A 14,959-nucleotide genomic window follows, 5' to 3' on the forward strand; every position below is an offset into this window, starting at 1 on the left:
GGATGAAAGGATGGATAGATGGATGAACAAATGGATGAATAACCTCAGGTCTTCGGACCCCTTGGCTCTTCATTCACTCAGTTATCACCACAGTGTCTCCCTCTTTTCCTTCTTTTCTATTTCTTTGCCCTTCAAATTTCTCTCCTACACTTTCTCCTCCATGAACTATTATCATAGGCAGCCAACGATGGTCTGTATTTATTGTACTGATTAAATGCCGTTCTTTGTGAAACAAATTCATTTGATTTTCTTATTTGCATATCCTTCAACGGATGTTGCCAGGAATGAAAAATAGTCAAATAGAACAAGGCATCTATGCTGGATGGACGCCTGGCACTGCCTGAGGCAGGCAGGAGACCAGGTGGCCTTGGGCTCAGAGTCAAAGTCAATGGCCAATAGGTCTTCAGCCCCAGCCCCAAAGGGGACACAGTTGCTGGCTCCCCAGCCCCCAAAAGAGGTCATTCTCTGGCTCTGCCCGATGGGAGTCTTGTCAACCTGCAAGTCAAAGTCAGATGTCATCTCTTCAGTGAGGTCCTCCCAGATCACCAGTCTAAGCAGCCCAAGGACCAAAAGCACAACCAAGAGGCAGAGCTCAGAACTGGAAGAGGCAGAAGCCCCAATAACATCTTAAAATCATGTGCCTGCCTTGCTTCTTTGCCATATGTGGTTGTTAAATGAACTGATCAAATCTTTCTTAGTTGGATATCTTGTTACTTGCAGCTAAAAGTACCCTATCTGGGACTTCCCTGGCTAAGACTCCACACTGTCAATGCAGGGGGACTGGGTTCAATCCCTGGTCAGGGAACTAGATCCTACATGCCACAACTAAGAGTTCACCCCACAACTAAAGATCCTGCATGCCCAACTAAGACCCAGTGCCAAATAAATAAACAAAAACAGAGGCGCTCTACCTGATACAGCCTTTACCACGTGGGTTAGTTGGCTAGAGTCTCCATAACAAAGCCATAACAGACTGGGGGGCTTAAACATCAGAAATGTACTGCCTCGCAGTTCTGGAGGCTGGAAGTTCAAGATCATAATGTCAGCAGAACCGTTTCCTTCCAAGAACCAGGTGAGGGCAGGACTGCTTCCAGGCCTCTCCCCTTAGCTTAGAGATGTCCATCTTCTGCCCGGGTGATCACACCATCTTCCCTCTGCACAGGTCTGTGTCCAGTCTTCTTATCAGGCACCAGTCGTACTGGGTTAGTGACCTCATTTTAATTTTTTTTCATTTATTTTTATTAGTTGGAGGCTAATTACTTTACAATATTGTAGTGGTTTTTGTCATACATTGACATGACCTTTTTAAAGGCCCTGTTTCTGAACACAGTCACATTTTGAAGTAAGGACTTCAAGATACAGATTTGGGGGATCTCATAACACTCATGGAATTCTCTTCCATCACACAAGCCCGTGAAAACTATCTTCTCCCTTCTTCTCCGAAGTAGGAGTTGCTGTAGAGACACTGCTCCAGCCCCCAGCCCCCACCCCCCCTCGCCAGTGTAATCTAGCCAACCGTCTAGGGTGAGAGAAGGCAGGAGGGAAGCCTCCCTCCAGAAACTTATATCTCAACAGCCGGAAGTAACTGCTATCATCACCTCCCATAGCAGGGGTCTTGTAAACATGGTCTCCAGCTCCCCTGTGCGGGTGACTCTGTCCCTGGTCCACACTGAGAAGGCCGAGCTCAGAGCAGTTAGGCACAGGCCCAGGGTCACACAGCGAGGATGACAGCCACGCAGATGTCTCCACCCTCTGCTCTCAAGACAGAACCTGCTGTTCAGCTGTGGGAGCCCAGGAGCCTCCCTCCCAGGGCAGCGTTTGCTGTATCTACCTCCACATCTGGGCCAAGGCCCTGTATTTCTGGGGCAGCCCCCCACTCCTACTCCACCCAGCAGGGGCTGAGCAGGAAAGAGGTATTTGGGCTTGACCTTTCCAGCTCAGTGAAAGCTCCCCAGGGGGCTGATCTCTGCTCAGTGACTCTCCCTCCAACTTTTTTTTAACTCTTAAAAAAAACTGTCTTTTTAATTTTTTGGCTGTGCCTCATGGCGTACAATACCCTAGTTCCCTGATCATGCATCAAACCTTCTAGAGTCCTAACCACTGGACTGCCAGGAAAGTCCCTCCTTCCGCCTTTTGTCTTTCACAGGACTTACTCTCCATAAACCTGTCCCACTCCCAACCCTGTTATGGTGTCCGCAGCCTGGAGGACCTGAACCGGTCCTGCTGGGGAGGGCACACCAGGATGAGAATCGTGACTCCACCTTGGGACCCATCGCAACCGTCTCTCCAGGCACACTCAGCCTTGAGGCTGTAGGTTTCAGATCCAGGGGTGGGGGGAGAGGCTGGGCCTTGTGAGCCCTGGAACACCCGGCTGGAGTCTTTGTCCCCTAGGCTGATGGGAGTGTAGTTAAGGTACCTGGGCTGGGAGGATGGGAGCAGTGAAGGCACTGTCCAAGGTCACCAGCTGCTTGGTGACAGAGCCAAGCTCACAGCCCCAGGTCCCTGAGAACCTGAGTCTGGACCTCCTGCCTGGCCAAACTGACTCTGAGTGGCAGCCCTGAAGAAGGAGGAGGTTGGGAGGCTGAGGGGCCATCGCTGAGCTGCAGAAACTGCAAGGGTTCTTCGAGGTCCTCATGCTGGACATCCTGATGATGGAGAACCTCATCTCCCAGGGCAGAACACAGACAGGGCAGAACAGACAGACAGCAAGATGTAGGGGATGAGAAGGGCATAAGCCCCTCCTCCTCCTTTGCACTGACTTTGCCAAGTGAGGCAGTCCCTCTTATCCGCATGAACAGAAAACTTCCTTCTTGCAGGGACGTTGGGGGTCTTCAAAAAGGTGGTGTGTAAAGAGCTCCCAGCCAGGGAGCTCTGGGGCTCCTGCCTCTGGCCACCTGACCATGCTTCCTCTCATCAGGGCACCTTGCACTCAGGCAGGCTCCTGGCTCATTGATTTACGACAGGGATGACCTGAGACCTCTCCCCAGGGACTCAGGATGCCAGTTTATGGTCCTGCCGCCTTCAGGGCTAGCTCATCTTATGAACAACAAGAGAGAAGCTTGGCGTAGCGGCTTGACGAGTGTTTGCTTCAACAGGTGCAGAGCGAGGCTCTTCCAGGCAGGGTCCCTTCCTCCCTGGAGCTGCTCTGGTCTGGACGACAAGGTGTGACAGGTCACAAGAGGGTCCCTCCAAAGCTGACAGGCCAGAGAGAGGACAGCCTTCCCACTGCAGCTCCCACGTGGGGCTGCTCTCTTGCCAAGGGTTCCAGGCTGGATTAGGGGTCCTCAAAGCCAGGATGAAGGGAGATGTCTACTCATTCTCACCTTGGGGAGCCTCAGCAGGGTCTCCTGGAGCCATGACGCCCACCTGCCTCCCCACCGAATTGGGCAAGATTCCAAGCTGAGCGTTTGCCCTCGGGGTGTGTCCTTCAATAATCTCCCCAGCAAAGACTGCACTCTGCATGTGCCCACAGATGATGGCAGCACCCCACTGGCACGGGGGCTGAGCTATTACAACGTGCAGTGAATGCGGTGTGTGTGAATTTCCAATTGTCACAGATAGACAGTATGGTGTCCTATAAAGCAAAGGCGTTGGAAGCAGTCAGATCTGGTTCAGTTACTTCAAGTTATTCCCTAAGCCTTGGGCTCCTTATCTGTAAAATGGGCTAGTCACTCATCCTTCAGCTGTTAGGATTAGATGAGCTAAGTGCAACAAGAGCATTTAGGCTGCCATCTGATTGGAACTCAATATTAATATTCATGAGGAAGGCAGGAAACAGGGGATACAGGGCAACCCTGGAAATGAGGGCGCCAGTCCCACCGGGACGGCCAGGCCCTTTGGCGGTCTGTTTTTCTTTTTTTTAAAATTGAAGTATATTTCATTTACAATATTGTATTAGTTTCAGATGTACAGAAAAGTGATTCAGATATCTGTATCAATCTATCTATATCTATGTATATATATTCCTTTTCAGATTCTTTTCTATTACAGTTTATTATAGGATATTGAGCAGACTTCCCTGTGCTACACAGGAGGACCTTGTTGTTCATCTATTTTATACACGGTACTGTGTGCCTGCTAATCCTGAACTCCTAATTTCTCCTCCCCCCTTGCCCTTTGGTAATCATAAGTTTGTTTGCTATGTCTGTGAGCCTTGCATATTGCATTTGTCATATTTTTAGATTCCACATTGAAGTGATATCATATGATATTTGCCTCTCTGACTTCCCTCAGTATAATCATCTCTAGGTTCATCGAAAATGGCGTTATTTCATTTTTCTAACGTCTGAGTAATATTCCACTGTGTATATGTACCACATCTTTTCTATCCATTCATCTGTTGATGACATTTAAGCTGTTTCCATGTCTTGGCTACTGTGAATAGTGCTGCTATGAACAATGGGCTGCATGTATCTTTTCAAATTAGAATCTTCACCTTTTCTAGACATACATACAGGAATAGGATGCCTGGATCGTAGGGCAGCTCTATGTGTGTCTGCAATTCTGGACACTGAGCTGTTGGCTGTGGTTACTGTCCTGACTGAAGAATTTTTACAGACAGAATCTTCTCATACCCACACTCCTGCACATTCATGTGCATAAGCCTGTGTCTGGGCACGTGCCTGCCTAGAGACTAGAAACCACACTGTTACAGAAGTGGCTTTGCACACGTGCGCTCCTGTGCATTGAGGTACATACCCACGTTCACACACATGCATCCAACGCATGTTGCACACAAAAAGTGCCATGGACACATGCACATAGACACACAAGCTTGCATTGCTGTATGCACACTGCACACACACAGAGTCCTGCAGACACATGCCATATATACCATATGTATACATACATGTGCATACCCCCCCACAGACACACACACACAGGACCCCATGCTTCCAGCGCATATGTGGGCACAGAGGAGCAGGTTGACAAAGCCCAGAGCCAGACCAGTGTGGTGAGCTTGGAGATTAGGGCCCAGGAAGGAGGGAAAAGCAGATGCTTCTAGCTGCTGGAGGACATCCCAAAGTAAAAATAGCCCAGCTCGGGCCCGCCAGGAGGGGTGTTGGGCAGCGCGGTGGCCCTGATGCCCCAACACCCCCACCTCTCCCGCCTTTGAATCAAGGTCTTCAGAGGACTCGCTTGTACAGCCCAGATGCCACACGAAGGAGTTGCAGTGAGAGGGCAGGACGCTCCAGCTCACCCTCAGTGTCAGGGCAGGACGTCAGGGCAGGACAGCTGCAGAGCTGGAGATGGAGGGAGTCCAGCATCTCTGACCCTGCTGGTACCCAGTCCACCCCGGAGCTGCCTAAGGACCACAAGGCAGCGGCACACGGCGACCCTCCATCCTCACTGCGCCTGGCTGACTGCTGTGGTCCTAGGACTGCGAGGGGAGGGAAGGAGGCCAGGGGCCTGGCTAGGAGGAGAGCTCAGCACTTAGGGAGCTTTTGTGATCGTAAGAGAGTTCAAACCTTGGTAAGCAGAGGCCTAGCTCCCATGGATCCAAGCTCGGACAACCTCCACTGAGGGAAGAGAAGTGAAAACCAAGGTTACTTAGGTTGGTAAAACTGCATGAATATTAAAAGACATCGCTGTCCTTGATCTGCACATTCCAAAGAGGTGGATTTCACTGTATGTGAATTATACCTCTGTTTCTATACCTCTCCTCTTTCACTCCTAATTTGATGCTCTTGTCCGGAACACTGCAATATTTTTTCAAGTCCATTATCTCATTAAACCCTCCCCCAAATCCATTTCACCTGCAGGGAAGGTGTGGGGCCTGGTTCAAGGTCACCAGGTGCTCCATGATAGAGTTGACTCCAAATCTCACTTAGCAAGACTGGCTCTTTCCTTCTCCCATTTATTCTGTCGACATTAAGTCACTGAATCTAGATGTCCAATATGAACTGGATCAGGGGTTCCTGAATTCCAGGATCCAACACAAACACCATCTGGAAGGCTATCAAAATGCCAATTTTGGGCCCGGTCCCAAGGTTCTGCCTCAGTGGGTGAGGGCAGGTTCCAGGCTGGGTGAGGGTGAGAGGGTAGGCTCCTGGGCACCCAGAGAGGATGAGACAGTGTCATAATGCATCTGTGTCCAGGTATTACTTGAAACAGAAAACCCTGATCAGCTGTTTCTCACAATCCAGGACAGCACTCTGACCTCTGCCGCTTATTAAACAAGAGGCAGTGGGTCACGTGGACATCTCATTAAATCGCCCTCACCATGGGGGGTGGGGGTGGGGAGGGATGACAAAGGGCAGAACTCAAAGGCTGAAGCACTTTCAAGGTTAACTATTGACCTTGGCAGAGGATGCCGGAGAGGGGCAAGGGTCCCAAGGGGCGGGGCCTGGGTGAAAGGATAAATTAGAGCATCTTTTGTTTGCCAGTCAATAGGTGCTTCCAGGGGAGCCTGGGAGGGAGGAGGGGACTTTGTTTGCCCAAGCGTTTAAACAATACTCCTGCAATCCTGTTTACACTCTTCATTTGCTCAGCAAACCTGCCGCTCGGAAATAGCTTTGGGGTAAACCTGGGCCCAGCTGCTGATGGAGATTGCCACACAACCTGCCCGAAGACTCCGGCCCCCAGGGCTGCTCATGACCTGCACAGGTGGGGGCAGGGGCTTCAAATGTACACAGTGTCCCACTGATTGTGTGCTCACAGGCGCACACACAGACACACACACACCTGACCCCACCTGACCTCATCTTGCAGGACAAGTGAGAGTTAAGCGTCCCGGTTCAAGTTCATTCCATCTTTTAGCTTTGTACCTGGCTTTTCAAAGGTTGGAACAGCCGCAAGGCTGTCTCTTGCTCTCAAGAGGACACTCCTCCTCCCTGTTCCTTTTTGCTAAGCTGCAGGGATGCGGCTGTGCCTTCAGGGGCTGCTGGTCCCTGGGCTGTAGGGGACAGGCCATCTTGCTCTCAACCCTTCCCACCACCACCACCCCCCTCCCCACCCCAGTAGTCCTGTAGCTGGGATCCCAGGGTCTGCTCACTACACCTAAAGCCAGGCAAGGGGATTGCAACCTCCACAGCAGGCTCTGCTGCTGGGTTCCCCAATCTGGGGATAGCTGCCCGAAGGTCTAGCTATGACCCCATAATGACCCCTGGAGGGGCTGGCTGCTCTGCAGTTCTTGGTTAGAAGGCTGAACCCTTGGCACGTTCACAAGACACTCTCAGCTTCCTTCTGGTTCCCTTCCATGCAGCTGGGAGTCCATGAGTCTGGGGGCACTGCCCCAAGCCCTTTTTATGCTTCATGAACTTGTGTCACTGAGGGGACAGCCCTGCTGCGGAAGTTGGCCTTCAGTTCTAGAAGCACAGGGAATGAGGTAAGTGGAAGCGTCTCCTTTGACCTTTGACTTTCTTTCTTCCCCACTATTGGGGTCCCACCTGAGCTGCCAAGGCCCCTGAGGTCCATGAAGCCTGGCAGCATTCTCTGACACCCCTCCCCCTCCTAAAGTCCCTCTGTCCAGCTCCAGGTCCCCTCCTTGTCACGTTCAGTGTCCGCTCCACCTTGCACCAGCTTAGAATAAGCCTCAGGGCTCAGAGCTCCAAGTGCTGCCCCTGATATATACAGGACAACGTACAGAACTTAGCAAACATTTTCTCCTGCCGCAGAGCCCAGCTTCTAAAGCTGCGGGCTGTGGCTTGGAGCTCCTGGCCTGGCTGCACATTCTCTTTCTCTTCGTGCCCTGTTGCCACCCTGATCTCCCGCTGGCACGGTGCCTCTGGCAGGCGAGCGGGAAGGTCACATAGAAGAAAAGAAGAAGAAACCTGCACAGGCCACTTTTTTAGAGGTATGGTCCCACTGTGTATGTAGATTTTGCCCTGGGGGAGGTGCTGGGAGGGCAGGGGGCAAATGCAGAAGTTGGTGGGGGGTGCTCACCTGAGCCTGAGAACCTCCTGGCACCTAGAGGACAAAGGAGCCCGCCACTTAGCACGTGGTAGATACCTGTGACATAGAATGCGCAGGTCTGCGTCACCAAGGTGTCAGCATTAAGAGATGAAACTCCTGGAATAGACTAGGGGCCCTCAAGAGGGTGTCCACCCCTGACCCCTGGGCACACGTGGAGATGCTCCCGGTCTTGCTCCTTCTTGGGTGGATCTTAACATCCAGCCAGACCACATGGGCCCTGCCTGCCCCTCAGAGTAAGCTTTGGTGGCAATGCCAAGACAGAAAGATACTGTCCCCTGGCGTGCAGGACAGAAGGGAGTCCTCTTTCAAAGCAGGAGACGTTGAAGGATGAAGAATCCCCCAACTTCTGTCTCTGGAGCCAGACACTGGAGCTCACTTCCCACCAGGCCATCCTAGAGCGGTATGGCTCCCCTCTGTCTCCATTTTCTCCCGTGCTGTGCAGAACAAGCTGGGGACACAGTGCGGGGGAGCAGTAGGTCTGCAGTGCACCCCAGTTAGGAAAGCAAAGCAGTCTTCTTGTGATACAGATATACAATGGAGTATTACTCAGTCATAAAAAAGAATGAAATAATGCCATTTGCGGTAACACAAATGGACCTAGAGACAATCATTCTAAGTGCAGTAAGCCAGACAGGGAAAGACAAATAACATGTGCTATCACTTACATGTGGAAGCTAAACTATGAGACAAATAAACTTTTATGAAACAGAAACACACTCACAGACATAGACTTGTGGTTTCTAAGGGAGGGGTGGCGGGTTGGAGGGAAGGCTTGGATTGGGAGTTTGGGATTAGCTGATGCAGACTATCACATGGATGAACAACAAGGGCCTACTGTACAGCTCAGGGAACTATAGTCAATCTCCTATGATAAAGCATAATGGAAAAGAATACAAAAAGAAATGTATATACATGTATAACTGACTCAACTGTGCTATGCAGCAGGAATGAACACAACGCTGTAACCCCACTACAATAAAGTAAGATTTTTTTGAAAAGCAATCTTCTGGCTGCCTTGCGAGGGTGGCTTTGCCTGAAGGTCGAGATAACCCCACCAGCATCACCCCGCGGTGGGAGTGGGGGCGGGGTGGGGAGCAGCCGCTAGAGTTTTGTTTGGCGCAGCGGCTGGCGTGGTTGCCTCGGTAGCTGAGAACATCGGCTCTGGTCACGCTTGCCTCCGCTCCAATCCTATTACTCCGTGCGGTTGGGCTCCGAAAATAGCCTCTGTCAGCCCTGTCATCACAGTTCAGCGTTTCCACCACCGGCCATTTATTGTTCCTCGGACACAGGCATCGTTAACCCCTCCGCTGCCAGCCGGCCGGGGGCACCTGGGCTGAGCGGCCCCCTTTGGGGAAACGGTTTTCTTTTCATTGTCTTCATCCAGGAGGGGCTCCAAAGGGCGGGGAGGTGGCCTCCGTGCCAGACCCTGCATGCAACCTCTCGTTTTAACTCATTTGAGAAACTGACAGAGGCGCTGGCGTTTCTGTCCGCATCTAACGCAGGAAGGAGATGAAGTGACTTGCCCAAGGTCGTCCCGCCGGGATACGGGGAGCGTGGGTACAGACCAGACCGCCTGACTCAATGGCCGTGAGCGGGCCCCGACCCCACGCCTCTGAGCCGCATGGACGCACCGCCAGGCGCCCATCGGGACGCGCAGCTGTCCGCAGACGCTGCAGGGCCCCCTGGGGAGGAAATCGCAGGGGCCCCGGGGCCGCCCCGTGTGCTCTTCCGACTAGGAACACGCGTCGTTCTGTTGCTTTTGGTACCAGATAAATCTTTCTCTCAAGAAAATGAAGGTTTCTTCTACTGCACCAGGTTGGCCTCTCAAAAGAAAACAGCCGAAGACCAGCCTGGAAAATGGATGCGTGTGTGACACCGTCCTGAGCGTGGAGCCGGCTCACAAGGGAACGCAGCCAGGACAGACAGGTCCTGGGATCAGACAGACCCAGAGTCGTGGGGGCTTGAGTAAGGTGGTGTGAGTTCTGGGGTTGGCGCAGGGCCTGTTGCTAGTGATAACATCTGGAATACACTGAGCTTCCGTGTGGCCAAGACTGTCCTGAGAGCTATTTATTAACTCACTTAGACTCGTCAGGCAGATTTTGCTATTAGCCCCATTTTACAGGTGAGAAGACAAGCTACTTCATCCTGCAAGTAGGGCTGGAAACCAGAGCCCTGGCTTTGGAGCGTATGTCGTGTCTTCATAATTAGATGTGTTCTCCCGATGACCCTGGCCTGCCACTCAGACATGCAGACTTTTCTGTACCTGCCAGGCCTGGAGCAAGCAGTCCCAGGGACCAGCCGGGCGTCCTGGCAGGATGGAGGGGCGCTCCGGCTCAGTGGGCACTGGCCGAGTCCCTTGCTGTCAGGAGGCTGTCTCCACTGGGCTCTCTCACTGGGATCTGGGACAGTCCCAGACCCTCTTTCTTTTAGGCCTGGAGATGGTGGGGGCGGATGCCTCAGCTGACTTACACCTTGGCCTTAATTTTGAAAATAGATCTTTTTATTATTAAACTCTCTGATCCTTCTACTTTGAGTGCAAGATCTGTTTCCTACTGTTACGCTGACTGGTACAGTCGCTAAAAATATACAAAACCATTGCAATTAATAAAAAAAAAAAAAAGCAAAAGGACTTCCCTGTTGATCCAGAGGTTTAGACTCTGTGCTTACACTTTGGAGGGCACAGGTTTGATCGTTGGTGGGGGAACTAAGATCCCACATGCCATCTGCAAAAAAAAAAAAAAAATGGGTTTTAGTGGACCTGAGTTTGAGGCCCTGAGATGGGCAGCTACCTGCCCAAGACTGCTTGTGAGTTAGTGGCCCAGACGGGCCGCCTCCTGTGCTGTCCCCTCATACTTCAGGCCCTCTGCTCCTGTGGGGAGAAGGGAATGCAGTCTGCCCACAGGTAGGGAGCCTCAGACCCAGGTGCAGTGTGCACTGGGCCCAGGTAGGCCTGCCGAGGGGTGAGGGGGGTGTTCTTCACTTGGTAGAGGCCAGCTGTTCCCACCCAGGACAGAGGCTGCTGGCTGATCAAACTCTCAGAGTTTTGTGAAGGGCATCTCCACTTCGTCTGTGAGCTTTCTGTCCCGCCACTCCATCTTTGTTCCTTCTGCTAAGGGAAAGCAGTGGGCTGGCCAAGGGCCCAGACTGCCCTATTCCCCTTCTCTCTCACCTGCATGTGGATACAACAAAGCTCTCCAACCCAAAATAATGCCTAATGCATCCCTACATGGCCAATGATCATTCCTTACTCCTTGGCTTAGCCTAATGCTCCGATTACATTTGACATTCAATTGGGACAGACTGAATGAATTGGTACCACTGTATAAATGAGCTTAGCAGAGCTCTACCTGAGAAAATACTTTGATAAAAGGAAGAATGTATGAGTCACAATTCTCAACTAAATCTTACCCACGTCTGAAAGGGCATTTTTGAGCCTTAACCTCGTGAGAACTGGACCATAAAGAAGGCTGAGCACTGAAGAATTGATTTCGAATTGTGGTGCTGGAGAAGTCTCTTGAGAGTTCCTTGGTCAGCAAGGAGATCAAACCTGTCAAACCTAAAGGAAATCAATCCTGAATATTCACTGGAAGGACTGATTCTGAAGCTGAAGCTTCAATACTTTGGCCACCAGATGCAAAGAGCCGACTCACTGGGAAAGACCCTGATGCTGGGAAAGATTGAGGGCAGGGGGAGAAGGGGATAACAGAGAATGAGATGGTTGGATGGCATCACCGACTCAGTGGACATGAGTTTGAGTAAACTCCGGGAGGTTGTGAAGGACAGGGAAGCCTGCAGTTCACGGGGTCACAAAGAGTTGGACGTGACTGAGCAACTGAACAGCAATAACAAGACAACCTCATCCCCGGACTCAGGCCCTGGAAGCCTCCGTGTCCCGCTCTGTCTCGGCATTGCTGCCCAAACTTGACTGTTTGTGGGCTGCTCCCCAACTAGCCAGCAGTTCCTCCAGGCCAGGATGTGTATCACTGAGAGTAAATAACAAACACCTCCCCCACCCCCATCTGAACTTAATAATGTTTGTTTCTCTGTCACACACCACTCAACGTGGCCGTTTCTGGTGGGTGGGTGGCCTTCCACTGGGTCATGCAGGACCCCGGGGCCTTGAAGCAGCACCCACCATGGGAGCCAAGATATCTGCACACATGTGACTAGGGAAGAATTGTAATATGGCTGAAACTGAATTTTGAATTTTACTGAGCTTCCATTTACATAGCTACGTGTATATAAGTGGCTGCCATCTTGGCTGCCGCAGCCTTGGAATTTTCACCAGATCTTCTGATTCTAGCTGGAAGATGGAGGAGATTTGGAGATCATTTTGAGACAGGCCTGGGAAGTGGTATTTGCCTCTTTTGCCAGTGTTCTCCTGACTGAAACTCATCCTCTGACGACATCCACCTGCAGGGGACCCTGGAGCTATAACCTCACAGGGTTCACCCCGGAGACAGAGTGAGGATTTTGGCAAGAGTGCAGTGGTCTTTGCCACCCACTCTACTCCATTTCCATGCTTCCCAGACCTAAAAGTGCCTGGCAGGAGACTGGCATTCAAGAAAAGGTGGGGGTTTTTTGGTTTTGTTTTGTTTTTTATCGAATAGATGTGAACACGAGAAGGTGCATGTGTCTAAGTATCAATATGGATAAAGTGGTGAAAAAAAGAGTTAATGCTAGGCAGTGAAGTCAGCTCCCAAGGGTTATTCAGCTCCCAGGGCCTACCGGGAGCTCCAGGCAACCTCAGTGACCCCAGATTCTCCCTTCCAGGTCCCAGAATACAGGGCAAAATGCAAAATCTCAAACACAAGCAAATAGCATCATTTAAATAGCAAATATTGACCCTGCAAGGAGATAAGCAGAATACAAAGTGCAGAAGGACCAAGGCTGATCTGCTTCCGGCCGTGGCTCAGTTCTCCCGCCTCAGCCTCCGCCGTGGCTCAGGGTCTTCCCTCCATGGCACCGTCGTGGGGGCTGCCCCAGGAGCTGGCTGAGGCCGTGACTGGGGGCCGGGTCCTGGTGGTGGGGGTGGGCAGCATCGGCTGCGAGCTCCTCAGAAACCTCATGCTCACCGGCTTCTCCTACATCGACCTGATTGATCTGGGTACTAACGATGTCAGCAACCTCAACAGGCGGGTTTTGTTTCAAAAGAAACATGTTGGAGATCAAAGGGCCAGGTTGCAGGAGAGTGTCCTGCAGTTTTACCCGAAGCTAGTATCAGAGCCTACCATGACAGCATCATGAAGTGTGCTCTGATTATTATGTCCCAAAATTGTATTTGCTGTGAATTTTTAATTAAACCTTCAAAGTATATTTTTATTAGCTAAATAAAAAAAAAAGAAGGACCAGGGCAAACTCCCAGCCAAGCCAAGAATGTGAGAAGGAGACTCAGGGCTGGGACCCCGGGTCAGGGACAGAGTGGGGGTGATGCCTTTATGTGACCCTGCACACAAACCACCCAAAAGGGGCTTGTGGGCTGCATTCTAGGAACCAGGGTCGCTGTCAGAGGTGGGAGTGGCCACTGGAGGGATCTGGGGGTAGGAAAGGGGTGTGGGGGAGAGCTCGGCTAGGGCGTCAGGGATCCTGAACTTTACCTACAACTTGCTGTGGGCCTGCAGGCAAGCTCCTCCCTGCCTGGGCTCCTGCAGCCTGCACAAGGAGAAGGCTGGACATATGATTTCTAAGGCCCCTTCAGCTCGAGAGACATGAGACTGACTGTCATCTCTGTCCCTCAAGAAGCTGCACAGACTCCAGCAAGACCTTTGACCTTCAGAGGCCTCAGTTTGCCCAGCTATAAAATTGGAGGAATGTTGCTAACTGGAGTCTGTGTGAGAACGCTGAGCCTGAGACTTAGGCAAATGGTCAGAGAAGCAAGAGACAGAAGGCCCATCTCCTTGGTAAACCTGGGCCTCCCTGCTCCGTGTTGAGGGCTGCGGGTCTGTGGGGGTCACATGATGTGGTCACATGAGGTCTGTCTCCTTTAAGGAGATGGGAGATCCTTGAGGGCAGAGGTCCTACCCAGGAGGGAGGCAGGGAAGCCTGATTTGTCAATTTCTATGGTGTGGGTATCTCCACCATGGCCAATCCCAATCCATGAGGACTTCACAGAGAGTGGAGCTGAAAAGAGACGTGCACCGGGACAGCAGGCTGGGGGCATTCCTGGGGTAGTCCTCACAGGCAGCCCCAAGTGGGGCCTCCCTTTCTGCAGGTCAGACCCCGCGTGAGTGTGTCAGAACCCTCAGAGCAGGTTGAGGCACCCCTGGGCCCGCCTAGCAGCCAACCTCAGCCGACACTCCCACCTCTGCCCCTCTGCACTGCTGCAGGACAGCAAACCCCTGCCGACTTCAGAGAGGCTGGGGCAGGGGGAGCTTAGGCAGGGCTCTGAGTGGCACTGACTGTGGTGGGCTGGTCTGGAGGGGCCAACAAGACTTTACTGGCACGCTGGCATGTCTGGGCAGAAACTCAGGGTCTCTGCAGGGTGACTTCTACCTGGGCTTCTTCTGGAGCAGTTGCTTTCCGAGAGGGTGCATCCCCGGAGAAGCAGGGAGGCCTCCTGGGCTTTTCTGATGCAGGCTCAGAATCCAGGCAATATCACTTCTGGCCCTGGATTCAAGGGGGAGGGGAATCCAACTTCACCTCTTGATGGGAAGTGCAAGGATCTAGTGCAGACAAGTGCACGTGGGGTGGGATAGAGCTGTGGTCATCTGTGGCCACCAAAGGGGACACTGCAGCCAAGCTGTCACCCAGGTCACCGTCTCTGGTGCAGCCCAGGGAAGGGTAGGCTTGGAGGGTCTGATTCACAAGGTATTGTTAATACTAAAAAAACACTGGGTTATGACTTTCCAATAATGTGATAGTTAAGATGATCTGAGCAATAACTGTGTGCCACACAAGGACTGTTCTCGGTGCACACACAGGTTATCTCATTTCTTTCTCAACAATAATCTTATGGGCAGGGCCTGTTATTCTCCCCAGTTTACAGGTGGGAAAACTAAGGCATGTAGCAGACAACAGTATCCGACTTCCCTGGAGGAAGCACAAG

Source organism: Odocoileus virginianus, chromosome 13 (assembly GCF_023699985.2).
Source record: "Odocoileus virginianus isolate 20LAN1187 ecotype Illinois chromosome 13, Ovbor_1.2, whole genome shotgun sequence".
In the NCBI taxonomy this organism is placed as follows: Eukaryota; Metazoa; Chordata; class Mammalia; order Artiodactyla; family Cervidae; genus Odocoileus; species Odocoileus virginianus.